General features: G+C 38.9%; 1 long non-coding RNA gene across 1 annotated transcript in view; it reads left to right on the top strand.

Moving 5' to 3' along the window:
* LOC136794910 (uncharacterized) overlaps positions 1–23,629 on the top strand; it is a 51,222-nt gene that overhangs the window by 12,112 nt on the left and 15,481 nt on the right. The window contains exon 2 of the long non-coding RNA XR_010842376.1: positions 5,592–5,680. This is a non-coding gene — a long non-coding RNA (uncharacterized lncRNA). The remainder of the gene's footprint in view (positions 1–5,591; positions 5,681–23,629) is intronic.

Raw genomic sequence — 23,629 nt, forward strand, 5'->3', positions numbered from 1 at the left:
TTGATCAAATCCCGGAATCCTGCTCTGGGGGCTGACTGCAAAACACGCAATGAGAATGAGACAAACTCTTGTTGTGGGTGGGAGTGTACACATTTATAGATGCCGTTGCCAAGTGGGGTTGCGCTAGGAGAAAAGTTCAAAAAAATAAATAAATAAAATAAAAAAACCCTGAACTGGCTTCTTCTATTTTCTGGCAATCCATCTTACAGTGTGGGCTGTAAAAAAAAAAAAAAACTAGGAAGAGAGGGGAGAAAGACAAAGTATATGTAACAAATGGAAGAAAGGAGTGAGGAACTTATTGGAATACTTCCTATTCAACTGGGAACAGAGAAGCAGAATTATTATGTGTGTAAATTACTATTTCCTGTTTCTCTTCTGTCTGAGCTTCCTAGAGGTGCCATACATAGTGCTACATCTGGGTGGTTTAAAACAATAGAAATGTATTGTTTCATAGTTCTGGAGGCTAGAAGTCTGAAATCAAGGTAGCGAGGTGTCAGCAGGACCAGACTCCCTCTGAAACCTGTAGTGAAATCCCTCCCTGACTCTTCCCATCTTCTAGGAGTTTGCTGATGGCTTCTGGTATTCACGGGCTTACAGGTGCACCACTCCAATCTCCGCCCTTGTCATCACGTGGCTTTCTCCTTGTGTGTCCCTGTCTTCACATGGCCGTCTTCTTACAAGGGCACCAGTTCCCTTGGGAGGGCAGATCTGAGGTCTGCAGAGAGAGGATAGCCTGGTCTAAGCCACTAGGACCTCCTGCTGGAGAGAGCAAGCCAGCGAAGGCAGCTTTGAAATGAACTGTGGAACCGGGGAGCCCTCTGTCCCCTGGAATGGGGTCTGGGTGTACAGCATCTGGTTCATTATATCTATGTATCGATCTATTCATCTTTGGATCCTTTCCCGTGTAGGTTATTACGGAGTGTTGAGTTGACCTCTCTTGGTATTCCTTAGGTATTTTTAGGAGAACACCCTACCACCACTTGACTCATTACATCTGCGATAACCCTGATTCCAAATAAGTTTGGAATTTGGTACTGAGGGTTAGGGCTTCAATGTGTCTTTTGAGAGGAAGATCACAATTCACCCCAAAATATCTTCCTAGAATATAGAAATTAGAGAGGACCTTAGAAGTTATGAACTAATGAAATTTTTTAAAAATTTAATGAAACCTTCTTTCTTTTTGGCTGTGTTGGGTCTTCGTTTCTGTGCGAGGGTTTCTCTAGTTGTGGCGAGCAGGGGCCACTCTTCATCGTGGTGCACGGGCCTCTCACTATCGCGGCCTCTTGTTGAGGAGCACAGACTTCAGAAGCGCAGGCTCAGTAGTTGTGGCTCACGGGCCCAGTTGCTCCGCGGCACGTGGGATCTTCCCAGACCAGGGCTCGAACCCGTGTCCCCTGCATTAGCAGGCATATTCTCAACCACTGTGCCCCCAGGGAAGCCCACGAAATGGTTTTTAAACTTCTCTATATAGAACTGGAGTTAATCTTTTCTTTTTTTTCGAAAATAAATCTTACATGTATCCTCAAATGTAAACAAAGTAAAATGGGAGCTTTGGGAAATATGTGAGGTTGCCAGAATTACTGTCAAAAACAGGAGTGGAGACTGGGGAGAAAGGGAAAAAGTGAAATAAGAAAAGGTCAGGAATGATACCATGATGAAACTATGCCATCAAAGAAGGAGAATAATAAACTCTCCTCTCAGTACTTCGGTTCCAATACATAAAGAAAAAAATAAGACTAGAATCGAGCTGCCCCAGTTGAGAGTTGGTGCAGGGCAATCTTGAACCAGGTCCCATGAAATGGCCTCCCTTACTTTTCTGGGCAGCCTTTCTACAGAACCTTTTTTTTTTTCAGTTCTCCTGCTCAACAGATGAGGGTATTGAAATTCAGAAAGGTAGTGTCATTTGCCCAGATCTCCCCAGGAGCTAATGGATGTGGTATCTAATTCCCTTCTCACACATCATCCACTGAGATGGTGCGGGAACCAGGAATATGTGCAGGTGTGGGTAGCAGTGTGGAAACACAGCTTTCCTTATTTTTGTACAACTCAGCTTAATTGTTCTTTCAAGCGCTCACTCTTCCAAGAAGCATAGAATTCTTTCCAATCTGTTGAGGGTCATTTCAATCAATTGATCTCCCGGAGTTGTGCCTACATCCCAGGACAGGAGGAGTATGATGTGCCAGGGCATGAAGTCAAGGTGTTGTCCCCCATCCATGTTGGTATGTGCTAAAGGGTTTGCATGACTGTGAAGTCTTATAGATGTCAGTTCATTGCTGCCCTTCCTCCTCCAGCCTAACCCTGGTGCCTTCCAGGTTGGCTGCCTTCCAGCTATTTTCATGACCACTCAGAGATGAGAGAAACATTTGGCTTCTCCTGGAGCCAAATGAAACCCAGAGAAAATCTCTGATGAGGCCTCTGTCTCATCTTCTTGGAGATCCTCTGTGGCCACCTCTCCTTAAAACTCCCCAGTGGTTCTGAGGGTGAGGGGGTGGTGGGTGACATGTCACTTCCCCAGGGTGGATCAGAGGAAGGAAGCGTAGGTCTTCTACATTCTCGGATTCTTCCAAATTGACCTGAGGTTTCTCCTGCACCCTACCAGGGGGTTAAAATCCAGGCCCACCTCTCAGGGTCACTGGGAAGAAAACTGTCCAGCTTCTGGCCTGGACATAGAAAAGGTACCTCTTACCATCATTATTCACCCAGGACTATTGTATATGGGATCAGCTCTGCAGGGCTTTTGAAGCTCCAAAATTCATTTCTCTCCCTTTGTGTTACGCTAACGATTCTTTCAGACAATGAGTACTTCTAATCTTGCTTCCATGGAGAATGGCCAGAGGGTGAAAAGGAGTTATTAGAAATGAAAAACACATTGGCTGATATATTAAAATATGACCCCATGGTGTGCATATCACATTAATAACTAACATCTGTAAACCATAAAATAGTTTCCAAATTACTTCCTATTTAAAAACCTTTTTCAAAAAAACATCTTTATTGGAGTAAAATTGCTTTACAATGGTGTGTTAGTTTCTGCTGTATAACAAAGGGAATCAGCTATACGTATACATATGTCCCCATATCCCCTCCCTCTTGTGTCTCCCTCCCACCCTCCCTATCCCACCCCTCTAGGTGGTCACAAAGCACCGAGCCTTTTAATTGGACGAAATCCTTTAGAAAGCACCACCATGTTTCTCATCCAAATTAAGAGAGACTATGAGTATAAAACTCATTGCAGAGTGCCTGGGCCAGAGTAGTGCTTGAGAAATATTTGTAGTTATGAATGAAATTATTATGATTTTCCCATGCGCTCAGCACTGGTGCCTATGTCATTAGTCATTCCCGTGGTCAGCCCTGTACTAGTCCATCTTTGAACTCCTCCTCCTTCGCTATATGAAAAGTGACATCCCCTTGATTCTGAAATCCTTTGAAGTCTTCCTTTTTTATCTCTATCAAGGGAAAAGTCTCCAGGATAACTGAAAACCACAGATAGGACCCATACAGAATGCTTGATTTACTACTGGCCAAAAAAAAAAAAAAAAAAAGGAGACAGAAGTTGGATTGAATTGTGAGTGTTAAAACTCTTGAAAGAAAATTGCAATAATGAGCTAAAAATCAACACTAAATATGTTACTTGGAGAAGACCTCGGGCAGCACAGACAGACAGCATTCTGCCCTTTCAAACACATTGGAGGGAGAAGACATCTTGGATTTATTTTGTCATTTAATTTCCCTTCCATCTCTTGGCCTGAAGCCACAGATGCTGATGCTTCAAGCCTCTTAGTGGGATAATCAGAATTTTCTTCCTTTGCACATTATTTTTCCTGTTGGCAGCATTCCCGTAATAACAGCCTGATGAAAATGTGCTTTCTCTGTGGTTCCTCACTGCCTCTGAGCCACCTCGGAGGGGGTTTGGTCACCTTCTATCGAAAAGGAGATCTAGGGGAAAGTTCAAATAGGTTTTGGAAAATCAGAGTTGCGTGGTTTTCTCCCTGACCGTGCATGCACGCTCACGATATGGTAGGCAGTCTTCAAAGTTGGGTCTCTTCAAAGATTTCATAGTGCTGGAGGGTGTTTGCCAAGACTCCCTTTCCCCGCCGCGATTCTTTTTCCAAAAGGTCACAGAACTGGGAAGTTGTTTCCTTTTAAGATACCACCCCAGAGAGAGGTTATTATCACATTAGACTAGCTCCTGCTGCTAACGGAACACTTAGAGCATCAGCCTGAGAAAGTTGCTTCTTTCTTGCATGTCATTTTGGGAAGACTCCCCATTTTTTTCTCCCACCGAGCTGTCACTCTACCCGTTGATGCCAATGATGCAGTCCAGATTTTTTGTTTGATATTAACCTGTTCAAATGTCTGCTTTAGTCATAACAATTAACAGCATCTGTATTGTTAGAAACAACAGAACAGAAGGATTGTGTAATGTCTTTAGCATTACACTTGATTGGTGTCCTATCCACCCAGTGTATTACTATTCCTGGTGGCCCTGGAATCCTTCCTTCCAATTATCCCTCAGTTTTTACTCATTCCCTCAAATAATTCACCAGGTATCAGTAAATATCTTCCATGAGATTGGCACCGTGCTAGGCCTCACAGGCGATCAGTCAGCACTAATGCAACAAACCCTGAATCTGAATAACAGGCTCTATTGAAAGATCAAAGCACTATTTCTTAACCCTAAGCCCTGGTATTCTTGAACTAGGTCCTGTTAGTCTCATTCACTGCTGACTCCTCTACTTAATGATGCCTTTGTATGAATTATGTACTTTTATTTTTTCCAAGCTAGAATCTGCTTTAGTCAATGCTTCACATACATGACAGTGTTGATCAAAACATTTGCCCTAACTCACATAGAAGTAAGCATTTTTAACCGTAGAAATCGAAAAGGAGCCTGCTTTATCCATTTGCTTGAATTTGTTCTTCCTTACGGTTTGTCTCTTAATGGGGATGGAGATTCGTGAATGGAACGATACAGTTGTCCCAACTTTTTTTCATTAGCCAAGAAATAAATGGAATAAGTGAAAGCACAGGGGGTAAAGCAAAGCTGTTCTGTCTGAAGCTTCCAGAAGCCTCAGCAGGCCTGAGATAAGCGTGAGAAACAACAGCACTGCCCAGGAAAGTGGGGAAGACACTGATGGCTAGAAAGGTACCAGATGGGAGCTAGGAGACCTGAATTTCTAACCTGTCATCATTTAATACTTCACTAACCTTAGGAACATCCTCTATGTTTTAATTCTCTCCTGCATAAAATATTGGTGTTGATGATAATAAGAGCACCCACCTCAAAAGTGTTTATTATTTTTTTTGGTGAGTATTAAGTGAGATGATACATGCAAGGGTTTAGAACAGCTCCTCATACATAATAAACCCTGAATGAATATTAGCTGTGTGGTCGATATTAGGGCTCTTTGTCAAATAGTTCCTACTCTCTGCCTTTTGGAAAAAAGTCCAGTTGAATATCACGGTCCCCTGTGGTTGGAAGATGCCATGTAACTATTTTCAGCCAATGAGAACTGATAGAATTAACTTTCCAGCCAAGCATTTGTTTATTAGAGTGAGACCCTCCCGTGTTCTCTTTTTCTTTCTTCCAGGTAATGTTCTGTTTTGTGGCATCTTCAGCAGCCTGGATCCTGGATTGAGGATGCAAGAGCTGAGCTCCCAGCCAGCTAGCGGTGGACACGTGAGTGAAAAACAGATCTTTACTATTTTACGCCGCTGAGATTTTAGGGTTGTTTGTTACCACAGCATAAATGAGCACATCCTGACCGATGAAACTCTAATTCTGATCATCTTCTTATTAATGAGATAGAAAGGGAGAGAACCAAATTTTATCATAATTGTGTTAACGTACAAGTCTACTTATTACTTTTTGAAAAACTGACTTTATTGAGATGTAATTCACATACTATACAATTCACTCATTTAAAGTGTTCATTTCAGTGGCTTTTAGTATATTCACAGTTGTGTGCAGTCACTACCACAGTCAAATTTAGAACATTTTCATCACATCACCATGAAACTCGGTGCCCTTTAGCTATCGCCATCTAATTCCACCCCCCCCCCTTAGGTTGCTGTAAGAAAGCACTAATCAACTTCCTGTAGATTTCCATATTCTGGACATTTTATATGGATGGAATCATGTAGTGTGCAGTCTTTCCTTACTGGCTTCTTTCGTTTGGTATGATGTTTTCAAGATTCATTCCTTGTAGCATGTATCAACACTTCATTACTTTTTATGGTGGAATAATATTATACCATATAGATGCACTACACTTTATTTATCTTTTCGTCCATTGATGGGCATTTGTGTTGTTTCAACATTTTGGCTATTATGAGTAATGCTAATATGAACCTCTGTGTACAAGTTTTTGTGTGGATGTATGTTTTCGTATCTCTTGAGTCTATACCTAGGAGAGGAATTGCTGGGTCAAAAGATAATTCTGTGTTTCATCATTTGAGGAACTGCCAGACTATTTTCCAAAGTGGCTGCACCATTTTACACTCCCATCACCATCTTGCACCACCTCACATGTTTTCCAACATTTGTTGCTATCTGACTTTTTGATTCCAGCCTTCCTACAGGATATGAGGGGGCATTTCATTTGCTCATAAGCCATTTGTATATCTTGGAGAAATATCAACTCAGATCCTTTGCCCATTTTTAACTGGGTTATTTATCTTTTTATTATTGAGTTGTGAGGATTCTTTATAGATACTGGATATGACTCCCTATTGATTATACGATTTGCAAATATATTCTCACGTTTAATCTTTTCACTTTCTTGATGGTCTCCTTTGAAGCAAAAAACGTTTTTAATTTTGATGATGTTCAATCATCTACATTTTTTCTTTTATTGTTCGTGTTTTGGTGTCATATCTAAGAATGCCTCGCCGAAAGCAAAGCCGTGAAGAATTACCACTCTGTTTTCTTTTAACAGTTTTACAGTTTTAGCTTTTACGTTTAGGTCGTTGATTCAAGGTCTATTTGTTTATGCTTAATCAATTTTTAAAAGGTCTTATAGGATATAATTGATACATAGTAAGCTTTATATATTTACTGAGTACAATTGTATACATTTGGGCATATGCATACATATGTATACATCCATGAAACCATTACCACTTCACGATAAGGAATATATCCATCACACCCAAAAGACTCCTCATACCCTTTTGTAATCCTCCTCTTCCATATTTTCCCATCCTACATCCCCAAGCCACCACTGCTCTGTTTTCTCTCAATATAGATTGGTTTAAATTTTTATGCAAAAAAACATACAGTATGTACTTTTTTTTCTTTTAAAAATTATGATAAAATATAGATAACATTAAATTACCATTTTAACCAATTTGAAGTGTACAGTTATGTGGCATTAATTACATTCAAATTAGTGTGTAGCCATCACCACCATCCATCTCTGGAGTTATTTACATCTTTCCTAACTGAAGCTCTGTAGCCATTGAACGATAACTCCTGATTTCTCTTTCCCCTCAGTCCCTAGCCACCATTCTACTTTGTTTTTTATGAATTTGGCCACTCTAGTTATTTCATATAAGTGGAATCATACAGTATGTGTCCTTTTGTGACTGGCTTTTTTCATATGTCATAATGTCTTCTAGGTTCATCCATGTTGCAGCATGTTTCCAATTACATTTCAAGACTAAATAATATTCCATTGCATGGATATATCACATTTTGTTCATTTGTTCATCTGTTAAAGGACACTGGTTGATTCCAACTTTTGGCTGTTGTGAATAATGCTATTATGAACTTAAGTGTACTGATATCTGTTCATGTCTCTGCTTTCAGTTCTTTTGATGATATACCCAGAAGTGGAATTGCTGGATCATACAGTAATTCTATGTTGAATTTCTTGAGGAAGCTTTATATTGTTTTCCATAGTGGCTGCATCATTTTACCTTCCCATCAGCAATACACAAAAGTTCCAATTTCTTCACATCCTCACCAACACTTATTTTCTATTTCTGTTTGTTTTTATAATAGCCATGCTAATCAGTGTGAAGTGGTATCTCATTGCATTTTTGATGCTCATTTTCGTAATGATTAGAGACGTTGAGCATCTTTTCATGTGCTAATTGTCCATTTGTATATCTTCTCGGATAAATGTCTATTCAAGTCCTTTGCTCATTTTTAAATCAGGTTGTGTTTGGTTAAAATTATTTATGTATTTGGGCTATTAATCCTTTGTCAGAAATATGATTGACCAATATTTTTCTCCCATTCCTGGGTTGTTTTTCACTCTGTTGATAGTATCTTTCAATGCACAAAAGTTTCTAATTTTGATGAAGTCCCATTTATTTTTTTTCTTTTATTGGCCGTGCATTTGGTGTCATATGCAAGAAATTATTTCCGAATTCAGTATTGTGAAACTTTCCCCCACATTTTCTTGTGACTTTTATAATTTTCACTCTTACGTTTAGGTCTCTGATTCATGTTGAGTTAATTTTTGTATATGGTGTAAGATAACAGTTTCATTCTTTCACATGTAGATGTTGTTTGCCACACATCATTTACTGAAAAGAGTATGTACTTTTCTTTCACTCAACATAACTATTTGGTATTCATCCATGATAAATTTATTGCATTTATCAATAGTTCATTTCTTATTATTCCATTGTATGGATATGTAGCAATTTGGTTATTCATTCACCTATTGATGGGAGTTTGGAATGTTTCCAGTTTTTGGCTATTACAAAGAAAGCTGCTGTGAACATAGATGTATGAATATACGCTTTGAAATCTCCTGGGTAAAGACCTAGGAGTAGAATGGCTAGATCATGTGGTAGCTGTATGTTGAACTTTTCGTTGCTTAATTTTACATTCTCACCAGCAGTGGATGAGAATTCCAGTTGCCTTACAGCCATGTGCGATGGTAAGACCTTTTAATTTTAGTCATTCTGAAAAGTGTATATATCATTGTGCTTTTAATTTGCATTTCACTAATGACTGATGATGTGTCATATCATTTCGTGTTCTTATTTACCATTGGTATATTTTCTTCTGTGAAGCGTCTGTTCATAATTTTTGCCCGTATTTTAAATCAGGTTTTCTTTTTCTGAGAATTGTTTACATATTTTGGATATACATCCTTTTCTAAATATGTGCTTTGCAAATATTTTCTCCCAGTCTGCGGCTTTGTCTCTTCATTCCCTAATCAGTGTTTTTTGAAAACACTTTTTAATTCTGAAGATGGCCACTTGATCAATTTGTTCTTTGTGAATCATGCTTTTGGTGTAATATCTGAGAAACGTTTGCCTAACCTAAGGACACAAAGATTTTCCTCCACGTTTTCTTCTAGAAACTTTATAGTTTTAGGTTGAGCATTTATTTTTTGAGTTAATATTTGTATATGGTTGAAGATAAGGCATTTTCCATCCAGATATCCAAATATTTCAGTATTATTTGTTGAAAAACTCTTCTTCCTCCTCTGAATTTGCCATGCATCTTTGTCAGAAATAAATTGTCCTTATATGCATGGGTGTATTTCTGAAATCTCTACTCTGTACCATTGATCTATTTGTCTAACGTGATGCTAATATTACAATGTCTCAATTACTGTAGTTTTTAATAAGTGTTTAAATCAGGTAATGTTAGTTCCCCAAATTTGTTCTTCTTTTTCCAAGTTGTTTTGGCTATTCTAGGTCCTTCGCATTTCCATACACATTTTAGAATAATTTTGCCATTTTCAAAATAAAAAAGCGTCCTGGGATTTTGATTAGGATTTTCAATTATCGAGAGAGTGGTATTAAAATCTCCCATTAGAGTTGTGGATTTGTTTTTACTTGCAGTTCTATAGTTTTTGCTTCAATTGCTTTGAAGCTCTGTTATTGGGTGCATAAACACTTTGGATTATTTTGCTTGCTTGATAAATTTATCCCTTAATCATTATGAAATGACCTTTATCCCTGGAAAGATTCTTTGCTCTGAAATCTAATTTGTCTGAGATTAGTACAGCCCCCTTTGCTTCCCTTTGATTAATGTTAGCATAGTATGTATTTTACCATCTTTTAAATTTTTTTTTTTTGCTGTACGTGAGCCTCTCACTGTTGTGGCCTCTACCGTTGCGGAGCACAGGCTCCGGACGCGCAGGCTCAGCGGCCATGGCTCACGGGCCCAGCCGCTCCGCGGCACGTGGGATCTTCCCAGACCGGGGCACGAACCCGCGTCCCCTGCATCGGCAGGCGGACTCTCAACCACTGCGCCACCAGGGAAGCCCCCATCTTTTAATTTTAATTTATGTGTGCTTATATATTTAAGGTGCATTTCTTCTGAGCATCTCATAGTTTGGCTCTTGCTTTTCTCACCAATTGACAATCTCTGCATTTTAAGTGGAGATTAAAGGCATTTTAACATTTGATGTGATTAAATTTTAATTTTTCATCTTGCCATTAGTTTTCTATTTGAAACATCAGGTTTTTGTTTCCTTTCCCACATTTTCTTCCTTCTTTTGGATCACATGTTTATTTTTAAAATTGTACTCTGCCTCTTTTATCAGCTTATTAGCTTAAAGTTTGGGGTGGCTATTTTACTGGTTGCTTTAGGATTTATAGTATGTACTTTTAACTTGCCACTGTTTAACTCCAAGTAATGGTGCTGCATTTCACATATTAAAAACCTTATAATTAGATACTTCAGTTTCTCTCCTCTTTGCCTTTGTGTTACTGCTGTCACGTATCTTTCCTTTACAAATGTTATAAACCTCACACGCATTGTGATTACTTTCGTTTAAATACTTAATTATCATTTAAAGAGGTTTAAATAATAAGAAAATATCTTGTATATTGACCCATATAGTTAGCATTTTCAGCGCTCTTTATTCCTTTTTGTACATCCATATATCCATTGGGTATCATTTTCCTTCTGCCTAATTGACTTCCTTTAACATAACTTGTAATGCAACTCTGACAACAGGGAATTATTTCAGCTCTGTATGCCTGAAAAGTCTCTATTGCACTTTCACTTTTAAAAGATATTTTTACTGGATATAGTTCTACTTTCTGGGTTGATAGTTTTTTTTCTTTTCTTTCAGTACTTCGCAAATGTTACTCTACTGTTTTGTATTATTTTCAATGCGAAATATGCCATTTACTCATTTTATTTGTAGATGTAGTACATCTTTTTTCTCTGGCTGCTTTTCAAATTTTTCTTTTCAACTCCTACTTTTAAGTAACTTGATTATGACGTGCTTTGGTGTGATTTTCTCCATGTTTCTTGCTTTGGGGGTTTGTTGAGGTTCTTGGATCCATGGTTTTATCATTTTCAACAAATTTGGAAACTTTTAGCCATTATTTATTCAAATATTTTTTCTCTGTCACCTTTCTCTTTTTACAGACTCCAACTACATATATATTAGGCTGCTTAAATTTGTCCCACAGCTCAATAATGCTCTGTTCATTTTTAAAAATCATTTTTCTTGTGTATTCCATTTCAGATACTTTATATTGCTGTATCTTCAAGTACACTTACCTTTTGCCCCCAGCAATGATGACTCATCCACTAATACCATTCGGTGCATTGGTCATCTCAGGATTATAGTTTTCACTTCTAGAAGTTAGATTTGAGTTTTTAAGTATTCCATGTATTACCCAACTTTTCAAATATAGGGAATACAGTTATACTAACTGTTTTAATATTTTTATCTGCTAATCCCAGCAACTATGTCAGTTCTGATACAATTTTGATCCTTTGATTTTTCTCCTCATGATTGTCTCATTTTTCTACATTTTTGTATTCCTGATCATTTTTGATAAGATATCAGGCATTGTTAATTTTTTCTTGTGGGCTGTTGGATATTTTATATTCCTATAAATATTCTTAAGCTTTGTTATTGTTTTTTTTAAACACCTTTATTAGAGTATAATTGCTTTACAATGGTGTGTTAGTTTCTTCTTTATAACAAAGTGAATCAGTTATACATATACGTATATCCCCATATCTCCTCCCTCTTGCATCTCCCTCCCACCCTCCCTATCCCACCCCTCTAGGTGGTCACAAAGCACCCAGCTGATGTCCCTGTGCTATGCGGCTGCTTCCAACTAGCTATATATTTTACGCTTGGTAGTGTATATATGTCCCTGCCACTCTCTCACTTCGTCACAGCTTACCCATCCTCCTCCCCATATCCTCAAGTCCATTCTCTAGTAGGTCTGCATCTTTATTCCCATCTTGTCCCTAGGTTCTTCTGAGCATTTTTTTTTTCTTTTTTTAGATTCCGTATACATGTGTTAGCATACGGTATTTGTTTCTCTCCTTCTGACTTACTTCACTCTGTATGACAGTCTCTAGGTCCATCCACCTCACTACAAATAACTCAGTTTCGTTCCTTTTTATGGCTGAGTTTTATTCCATTGTATATGTGTGCCACATCTTCTTTATCCATTCATCTGTTGATGGACACTTAGGTTGCTTCCATGTCCTGGCTATTGTAAATAGAGCTGCAATGAACATTATGGTACATGACTCTTTTTGAATTATGGTTTTCTCAGGATATATGCCCAGTAGTGGGATTGCTGGGTCATAAGGTACTTCTATTTGTAGTTTTTTTAAGGAACTTCCGCACTGTTCTCCATAGTCGCTGTATCAATTTACATTCCCACCAGCAGTGCAAGAGTGTTCCCTTTTCTCCACACCCTCTCCAGCATTTATTGTTTCTAGATTTTTTGATGATAGCCATTCTGACCAGTGTGAGATGATATCTCATTGTAGTTTTGATTTGCATTTCTCTAATGATTAATGATGTTGAGCATTCTTTCATGTGTTTGTTGGCAATCTGTATATCTTCTTTGGAGAAATGTCTATTTAGGTCTTCTGCCCATTTTTGGATTGGGTTGTTTGTTTTTTTAGTATTGAGCTGCATGAGCTGCTTGTATGTTTTGTAGATTAATCCTTTGTCAGTTGCTTCATTTGCAACTGTTTTCTCCCATTCTGAAGGTTGTCTTTTGGTCTTGTTTATGGTATCCTTTGCTGTGCAAAAGCTTTTAAGTTTCATTAGGTCCCATTGGTTTATTTTTGTTTTTATTTCCATTTCTCTAGGAGGTGGGTCAAAAAGGATACTGCTGTGATTTATGTCATAGAGTGTTCTGCCTACGTTTTCCTCTAAGAATTTTGTACTGTCTGGCCTTATATTTAGGTCTTTAATCCATTTTGAGTTTATTTTCATGTATGGTGTTAGGGAGTGTTCAAAGTTCATTCTTTTACATGTAGCTGTTCAGTTTTCCCAGCACCACTTATTGAAGAGGCTGTCTTTTCTCCACTGTATATTCTTGCCTCCTTTATCAAAGATAAAGTGACCATATGTGAGTGGGTTTATCTCTGGGCTTTCTATCCTGTTCCATTGATTCATATTTCTGTTTTTGTGCCAGTACCATACTGTCTTGATTACTGTAGCTTTGTAGTATAGCCTGAAGTCAGGGAGCCTGATTCCTCCAGCTCCGTTTTTCTTTCTCAAGATTGCTTTGCCTATTCAGAGTCTTTTGTGTTTCCATACAAATTGTGAAACTTCTTGTTCTAGTTCTGTGAAAAATGCCAGTGGCAGTTTGATAAGGATTGCACTGAATCTGTAGATTGCTTTGTGTAGTAGAGTCATTTTCACAATGTTGCTTCTTCCAATCCAAGAACATGGTATATCTCTCCATCAATTTGTATCATCTTTAATTTCTTTCTTCAGTGTCTTATAATTTTCTGCATACAGGTCTTTTGTCTCCTTAGGTAGGTTTATACCTAGATATTCTTTTTGTTGCAATGGTAAATGGGAGTGTTTTATTAATTTCACTTTCAGATTTTTCATCATTACTGTATAAGAATGCAAGAGATTTCTATGCATTAATTTTGTATCCTGCTACTTTACCAAATTCATTGATCAGCTCTAGTAGTTTTCTGGTAGCATCTTTAGGATTCTCTATCTATAATATCATGTCATCTTCAAACAGTGACAGTTTTACTTCTGCTTTTCTCATTTGGATTCCTTTTATTTCTTTTTCTTCTCTGACTGCTGTGGCTAAAACTTCTAAAACTATGTTGAATAATAGTGGTGAGAGTGAGCAACCTTTTCTTGTTCCTGATCTTAGTGGAAATTGTTTCAGTTTTTCACCATTGAAGATGATGTTGGCTGTGAGTTTGTCATATATGGCCTTTATTATGTTGAGGAAAGTTCCCTCTATGCCTACTTTCTGGAGGGTTTTTATCTTAAATTGGTGTTGAATTTTGTCGAAAGCTTTCTCTGTATCTATTGAAATGATCATATGGTTTTTTTTCCTTCCGTTTGTTAATATGGTGTATCACGTTGATTGATTTGTGTATATTGAAGAATCCTTGCTTTCCTGGGATAACCCCACATGACCATAGTGTACAATCCTTTTAATGTGCTGTTGGATTCTGTTTGGTAGTATTTTGTTGAGGAGTTTTGCATCTATGTTCATCAGTGATATTGGCTTGTAGTTTTCTTTCTTTGCGACATCTTTGTCTGGTTTTTGTATCAGAGTGATGGTGGCCTCGTAGAATGAGTTTGGGAGTGTTCCTCCCTCTGCTATCTTTTGGAAGAGTTTGAGAAGGTTAGGTGTTAGCTCTTCTCTAAACGTTTGATAGAATTCGCCTGTGAAGTCATCTGGTCCTGGACTTTTGTTGGTTGGAAGATTTTTTTTTTTTTTTTTTTTTTTTTTCAGTACACGGGTCTTCTCACTGTTGTGGTCTCTCCTGTTGTGGAGCACAGGCTCCAGACGTGCAGACCCAGCGGCCATGGCCCACGGGCCCAGCTGCTCCGCAGCATGTGGGAATCTCGACCGGGGCACAAACCCATGTCCCCTGCATCGGCAGGCGGACTCTCAACCATTGCGCCACCAGGGAAGCCCTGTTGGAAGATTTTTAATCACAATTTCAATTTCAGTGCTTGTGATTGGTGTGTTTATATTTTCTATTTCTTCCTGGTTCAGTCTCCGAAGGTTGTGCATTTCTAAGAATTTGTCCATTTCTTCCAGGTTGTCCATTTTATTGGCATAGGGTTGCTTGTAGTTATCTCTCATGATCCTTTTTATTTCTGCAGTGTCAGTTGTTACTTCTCCTTTTTCATTTCTAATTCTATTGATTTGAGTCTTCTCCCTTTTTTTTCTTGAAAAGTCTGGCTAATGGTTTATCATTTTGTTTATCTTCTCAAAGAAAAAACTTTTAGGTTTATTGATCTTTGCTATTGTTTCTTTCATTTCTCTTTCATTTATTTCTGATCTGACCTTTATGATTTCTTTCCTCTGCTACCTTTGGGTTTTTTTTTTTTTTTTTTTGGTTCTTTCTCTAATTGCTTTAGGTGTAAGGTTAGATTGTTTATTTGTGATGTTTCTTGTTTCTTAGGGTAGGCTTGTATAGCTATAAACTTCCCTCTTAGAACTGCTTTTGCTGCATCCCATAGGGTTTGAGTCGTTTTGTTTTCATTGTCATTTATTTCTAGGTATTTTTTGATTACCTCTTGGATTTCTTCAGTGATCTCTTGGTTATTAAGTAATGTGTTGTTTAGCCTCCATGTGTTTGTGTTTCTTACAGACTTTTTCCTGTAATTGATATCTAGTCTCATAGCATTGTGGTTGGAAAAGATACTTGATACGATTTCAATTTTCTTAAATTTACCAAGGCTTGATTTGTGACCCAAGATATGATCTATCCTGGAGAACATTCCATGAGCACTCGGGAAGAATGTGTATTCTGTTGTTTTTGGAAGGAATGTCCTATAAATATCAATTAAGTCCATCTTGTTTAATGTATCATTTAAAGCTGTTTCCTTATTTATTTTCATTTTGGATGATCTGTCCATTGGTGAAAGTGGGGTGTTAAAGTCCCCTACTATGATTGTGTTACTGTTGATTTCCCCTTTTATGGCTGTTAGTATTTGCCTTATGTATTGAGATGCTTCTATGTTGGGTGCATAAATATTTACAGTTAATATATATTTTTTCCTGGATTGGTCTCTTGATCATTATGTAGTATCCTTCTTTGTCTCTTGTAATAGACTTTGTTTTAAAGTCTATTTTGTCTGATATGAGAATTGCTACTCCAGCTTTCTTTTGATTTCCATTTGCATGGAATACCTTTTTCCATCCCCTCACTTTCAGTCTGTATGTATCCCTAGGTCTGAAGTGGGTCTCTTGTAGACAGCATATATACAGGCCTTGTTTTTGTATCCATTCAGCCAGTCTATATCTTTTGGTTGGAGCATTTAATCCCTTTACAATTGAAGGTAATTATCAATATGTATGTTCCTATTACCATTTTCTTAATTGTTTTCGGTTTAGAATTGTACGTCTTTTCCTTCTCTTGTGTTTCCTGCCTAGAGAAGTTCCTTTAGCATTTGTTTTAAAGCTGGTTTGGTGGTGGTGAATTCTCTTAGCTTTTGCTTGTCTATAAAGCTTTTAATTTCTCCATCAGATCTGAATTAGATCCTTGCTGGGTAATCTCGGTTGTAGGTTTTTCTCTTTCATCACTTTAAGTATGTCTTGCCACTCCATTCTGGCTTGCAGAGTTTCTGCTGAAAGATCAGCTATTAACTTTATGGGGATTCCCTTATGTGTTATTTGTTCTTTTTCCCTTGCTGCTTTTAATATTTGTTCTTTGTATTTAATTTTTTTAGTTTGATTAATATGTGTCTTGGCGTGTTTTTCTTTGGATTTATCCTGTATGGGACTCTTTGTGCTTCCTGGACTTGGTTAACTATTTCCTTTCCATATTAGGGAAGTTTCAACTATAATCTCTTCAAATATTTTCTCAGTCCCTTTCTTTTTCTCTTCGTCCGGGACTCCTATTATTCGAATGTTGCCACATGTAATATTGTCCCAGAAGTCTCTGACACTGTCCTCAATTCTTTTCATTCTTTTTTCTTTATTCTGCTCTGCAGTAGTTAGTTCCACTATTTTATCTTCCATGTCACTTATCCGTTCTTCTGCCTCAGTTATTCTGCTATTGATCCCTTCTAGAGAATTTTTAATTTCATTTATTGTGTTCATCACTGTTTGTTTGCTCTTTAGTTCTTTTAGGTGTTTGTTAAAATTTTCTTGTATTTTCTCCATCCTATATCAAGATTTTGGATCATCTTTACTATCATTATTCTGAATTATTTTTCAGGTAGACTGCCTATTTCCTCTTCATTTGTTAGGTCTGGTGGGTGTTTGCCTTGCTCCTTCATCTGCTGTGTGTGTCTCTGTCTTGTCATTTTGCTTAACTTACTGTGTTTGAGGTCTCCTTGTTTCAGGCTGCAGGTTCGTAGTTTCCGTTGTTTTTGGCGTCTGTCTCCAGTGGCTAAGGTTGGTTCAGTGGCTTGTGTAGGCTTCCTGGTAGAGGGGACTAGCGCCTGTGTTCTGGTGGATGAGGGTGGATCTTATCTTTCTGGTGGGCAGGTCCATGTCTGGTGGTGTGTTTTGTGTTGTCTGTGGGCTTATTATGATTTTAGGGAACCTCTGTGCTAATGGGTGGGGTTGTGTTCCTGTCTTGCTAGTTGTTGGGCATCGGGTGTCCAGCATTGTAGCTTGCTGGTTATTGAGTGGAGCTGGGTTTTGGCGTTGAGATGGAGATCTCTGGGAAATTTTCACCGTTTGATATTATGTGGATCTGGGAGGTCTCTTGTGGACCAGTGTCTTGAACTTGGCTCTCCCACCTCAGTGGCACAGCCTTGACACCTGGGTGGAGCACCAAGAGCCTGTCCTCCACGTGGCTCAGAATAAAAGGGAGAAAAGAAAGAAAGAAAGAAGATAAAATAAAGTAAAATAAAGTTATTAAAATAAAAAACAAAAAATAATTATTAACAGAAAAAAATGTTTAAGGAAAATAACCAAAACAAAACAGATGGACAGACAGAACCCTAGGACAAATGGTAAAAGCAAAGCTATACAGACAAAATCACACACAGAAGCATACACCTACACACTCACAAAGAGAGAAAAAGGGAAAAAAAAAAATATATATATATATATATATATCTATCTATATATATATATATATCATTGCTCCCAAAGTCCACCTCCTCAATTTGGGATGATTTGTTGTCTGTTTAGGCGTTCCACAGATGCAGGGTACATCAAGTTGATTGTGGAGATTTAATCCGCTGCTCCTGAGCCTGCTGGGAGAGATTTCCCTGTCTCTTCTTTGTTCACACAGCTCCTGGCGTTCAGCTTTGGGTCTGGTCCAGCCTCTGTGTGTAGGTCGCCAGAGGGCTTCTGATCTTTGCTCAGACAGGACAGGGTTAAAGGAGCAGCTGATTCAGGGGCTCTGGCTCACTGAGGCCACAGGGACGGAGGGGTACGGATGCAGGGAGAGCCTGCGGCGGCAGAGGGTGCCGGGACGTTGCACCAACCTGCGTTGCGCTGTGCGTTCTCCTGGGGAAGTTGAGTTGTCCCTGGATCCCGGGACCCTGGCTGTGGCGGGCTGCACAGGCTCCCGGGAGTGGAGGTGTGGAGAGTGACCTGTGCTCGCACACAGGCTTCTTGGTGGTGGCAGCAGCAGCCTTAGCGTCTCATGCCCGTTTCTGGAGTCTGCGCTGATAGCCGCGGCTCACGCCCGTCTCTGAAGCTTCTTTAAGTGGCGCTCTTAATGCCCTCTCCTCGCGCAAAAGGAAACAAAGTGGCAAGAAAAAGTCTCTTGTCTCTTCTGCAGCTCCAGACTTTTCCTGGACTCCCTCCCGGCCAGCTGTGGAGCACTAACCCCTTCAGGCTGTGTTCACACCGCCAACCCCAGTCCTCTCCCTGTGATCTGACCGAAACCGGAGCCTCAGCTCCCAGCCCCGACCCATCCCGGCGGGTGAGCAGACAAGCCTCTCGGGATGGTGAGTGCTGGTCGGCACCGATCCTCTGTGCAGGAATCTCTCCACTTTGTCCTCCACACCCTGTTGCTGCGCTCTCCTCCGCTGCTCCGAAGCTTCCCCCACTCCGCCACCCGCAGTCTCCGCCCGCGAAGGGGCTTCTAGTGTGTGGGAACCTTTCCTCCTTCACAGCTCCCTCCCACTGGTGCAGGTCCCGTCCCTATTCTTTGTCTCTGTTTTCTCTTTTGTCTTTTGCCCTACCCAGGTACATGGGGAGTTTCTTGCCTTTTGGGAGGTCTGAGGTCTTCTGCTACCATTCAGTAGGTGTTCTGTAGGAGTTCTTCCAAATGTAGATGTATTTCTGATGTACTTGTGGGGAGGAAGGCGATCTCCGCGTGTTATTCTTCCACCATCTTGAAGCTCCTCCCTTAAGCTTTGTTTTGATATGCAATTCACTTGTTTGGAAAGCATTTAACTTTTTTTTCTGTTTCAGTTTTTAACAGGGTTAATTATTACGCACTACTAGGGCAAGACTCTTCTGAGTTGCTCTACCCAATGCCCTGTGAATTTTGAGTTTTCCCTATCTGGCTGGAGAGAATAGACTATTCTTGGCCCTGCCTGTGTTCTATGCACTATAAAGGTGCTATGTACCTTTCAGGTGATCTTTGCTGGGTTTCTGGTAGTTTCCTCACACACCACGTAAATAAGTCTGCTACTGGATACTTGAGAGAGTGATTCCCTGCAGTCCTCTGAATACTTTCTCTGTGTAGACCCCTCCTCCCTGGTACTCTACCAACTCTAGCAGCTTTGGTCCCCCCAGACTCTCAGCTTTGTCTCTTCACCTGGAGAGTCCACGAGGTTCTGCCTCAGTTCTTCCTTGTATTGTGGCTTGGAAACTCTCAAGTCAGTTAGGTAGGTCAATTGCAGGGCTAGCCTCATTTTTTCTATCTTTCCAGAATCACTTTCCTTCATTGCCTGATGTCCAATGTCTTTGAAAAGCATTGGTTCATATATTTTATTTGGTTTTTCCATTATTTCAGGTGGGAAGATAATTCTAGTCCCAGTTACTTCACATCAGTTGGAAACAGAAGTCCCTCTGTGACTCCATTTTTGATTAACTAAAACATGCACTGATTTCTCGTGGCAGACCTTAGAAACATTTGTGCACTCTTTATGAGCAGAAAGATTTGCCAAAAGCAGTCAACATAAATTTCCCTTAACATACAAAATGGCAATGTAATCTGTCTCTCACTAAGATACCCACGTGTTTTTAGTATTTAATATTGTATTTTTAAAAAGTCGATTTTCAGGAACATAATAAGCACAAAGTCTTCCTGTTTATCCTCCATAGTATTTTGTCATCCTGGGGAAGGTTTAAGTATTCTGTCCCCTCCACACATGCCCAACCTCCTGATCTACCCCTGTGGATCTCCTAAAGGCCATCACCTTTGAAATTTTACAAGCAAGTTTGTTGACAGAAAGCCAGTACCCTGCTCTACCTAGATGGTAGTGTTAGTTTGAGGACATTGAATACTGGGACTTCCTCCAGTTTATCACAGTTAAACACCTGTGCTAAATAAGTTGCATAGCTCCACTGTGGGTTTCAAGCCATGAAATGGTAACTGTCAAACTTTCTCTTTCATTTAATGGGATAAATGGTGTGAGGGCCCTCCAGATGTTGTTTAAAGATAATGTATGATATTTTGAGCAGGGAGGTCCTCTGGAGGCTTTTCAGACTTTGGCTAATCCTCCTCTTACATCTTCTGTGCTGTTTCTCTGACAGGATGACTGTGTGCTTAAATGCTGAGATTCTGCATCACTACTTAAATTTCTATTTTTATATTGTGGCAAACCTGCCCTATGTTGTTCCAGGAAAGGCAGAGAAATTGCATGTGATATATATAATTTTTGATATTTTTATATCTTTTTTGGGGCTGTGTTGGGTCTTCATTGCTGTGCACGGGCTTTCTCTAGTTGTGGTGAGTGGGGGCTACTCTTTTGCAGTGTACGGGCTTCTCCTTGTGGTGGCTTCTTTTGTTGTGGAGCCAGGCTCTAGGCCTGTGGACTTCAGTAGATGTGGCATGTGGGCTCAGTAGTGGTGGCTCACAGGCTCTAGAGCACAGGGTCCATAGTTGCGGTGCACAGGCTTAGTTGCTACATGGAACGTGGGATCTTTCCAGACAGGGGATTGAACTCATGTCCCCTGCATTGGCAGGAGGATTCTTAACCACTGTGCCACCAGAGAAGTCCTTGCATATGATATTGAGTGAGGATTAAGGATATGGGTTTGGATATCTGACAGGGCCAGATTGAAGTCCCACCTATTTCCCTTACCAGCTGTGTGACCCTGGGTCTGTTACTAAAGATATATGGCCCACAATTTCCATCCACTCCCCTTTAAAAAAAAGAAATAACACAAGACTTTTGTGTAAGCAAGATAATGAACGTGAAAAAGGTTGAGTACAATACCTGCCAACGGAAATGCTCAGTAAACATTCTGATACTCAGTAAGTCGGTAATGATGATAAGTCTCACCTCATTGTCACCACCCTTTATAATAATTTTCAGCACAAGGGTTACTTTCAGAGTCTGATGGGCCATCCGTTTTTCAGCAGCTGATACATTGTCTCACTGTTCTCAGCCAGATATCTCAAATTGGTGGTCCACAAGCAAGTTGCATGTTGTTTTTAAACAAAATTAAGAAAAAGGTGATTTCCTATAAAATCCAGATTTCAATAAAAGTTCAGATATCTGGCCTCTCTTAAATAGTTGGAATGTCTTTTAGTTGTAGACCCATGATTCCACATGTTTTAATAAGTGGTAACTGTGAAGTAGTTATCACATTCAGCAGGGCAATGCTTGTCAATGTGCCAGGACCCCTCCTTCCCACTTACCTTCCCCCTACCAAATTGAATGTCATCCAGCACAGGGACTCCTCATTTTCCTTCCCGTTTCTGGTTTTATCTGTGACCTGCATGAGATTGCTTGTTCTCCCTAAATGAGATGCACTAATGTTCACAAAGTATTTAGAATAGAGGCTGATATAAAGAACAGGATTTCTGTAAATGGCTTTTGCCCTGGAGCATAATGAAATTATTCGTGGAGCATTTCTGGGCATTCTGCTTTTTGGTTGTTTGAGCGAAGACCACAGGTTGTCACCAAACAGGAATTCTGCCTTGTTTTTCTAGCATAAAACCCCTAGTGTGAGCTGGGCTCTTTGCTGAACACAATAAAAACTCCAAGTATCCCTTTCAATTTGGTATGGTAATTTGAATAAATGGAAGACGTTTGTGTAGCTTTTGGGTAACATCAGTAAAGAAGGAGGCATGCCCCTCTCCTGCCCTTTCTTGTCTTCTTGGGGCCAAACTAGGGGTATGATGGCTGGAGTTGGAGCAGCCATCTTGTAGTATGAGGTAGAAGACGAGAGTTGAGGATGATGAAACAACAAATTAAAGGGCACCTGGATTCCTGGTGCTCTTTGTGCCAACTTACCTGTCCTAGACTACCTACATTTATATCAGAGAAGTGTATATTTCAGTAATGTTTATGCCACCATTTTTTAGGGATTTCTGTCACTCACAGATGAACTTAATCCAAACCAATACTATTATACTGATATGACATGTTTAATATCAACTATTATGTTGATGTTTTCTATATAACTTACAGAAATTAGAATGAGTACCTCAGAAATTTCACAAACATTAATTATGTCTTCCATGTGGCTTTTCTTCATAGAAGTATTTCACATACTTTTTTTATAATCTAAAATATTTATTTTATCATCTCCTCATTAATTCTACTTTAAGTATATTAAATTTTATTGTATTTTAGTGTTGTATATTTATTGTACTGTATTTTTGTAACAGATTTGTTGAGATATAATCCACATACCATAGAATTTACTCATTTAACACATATAATTCACAGTTTTTAGTATGTTCATAAAGTTGTGCAAACATCACCAGAATCAGTAGGACATGTCACTTCCTCTTGATTTCCATTGGCTCGAGCAAGTCATATAGCCTTGGGTAAGAAAGCCTCCTGTAGAAAGGGGTCTCTTACTGAAAGGCAAACACTTTGAAGAATAATGCAATCTAACACATATATTATTGCCACTAGATGGCTATCAGGGGCCATAGTGATCAGAGCATGTGTGGTAGAAGTGTTGAGACTTCAGTAGGTTTTATATAAATTTTTGAGTTGGATTTGCTGATAGAAGGAAATGGCATTGAAGAAAAATATTTTCTTTGTAAGTTAAAGTACAGATGAAGAAAATTAACAAGTCAGATTGAATAAAAGTAAGGAAAGTATTCTTACAAGAGAGGAAAATAATTTTTTGACTTGGGAGTGGTAAGTAAGTTAGGATGTAATGTGAGGCCATCTATAATAGAGAGTTTTGCATAATAAGCTACACTTGATTTTGAAAACCAATTATAACAACAATAATTAAAATATGAAAATAATAATAATAACAAATAGGTATTAACCTCTTTCTCTGTAATAAATACTGTTTTATGTATTTTGTATGCTGTAGCTCCTTTACTTCTCACAATAGCCAGTGCAGTAGGTCTTTTTATTATTTTCATTTACCAGATATGTAAGGTAAAACTCAGAGAGGTAAAGTAAAAAAGCCATATATCACCCAGTATGACAGTTTCTATTGCTTCCAACCAAGAACCATAATTGACAATAAATAGAAAAAGGTCTAAAATAATATATACCAAACTTTTAACAGTGAAATTATGTGTTGAGTAGAATTTCAGGGAAATTTCTATTTATTTGTGTCCTCTTCAATTTCTTTCAGCAATTTTTTTTAGCTTTCAGTGTACAAGTCT

Source organism: Kogia breviceps, chromosome 10 (assembly GCF_026419965.1).
Source record: "Kogia breviceps isolate mKogBre1 chromosome 10, mKogBre1 haplotype 1, whole genome shotgun sequence".
NCBI classification, from domain to species: Eukaryota; Metazoa; Chordata; class Mammalia; order Artiodactyla; family Physeteridae; genus Kogia; species Kogia breviceps.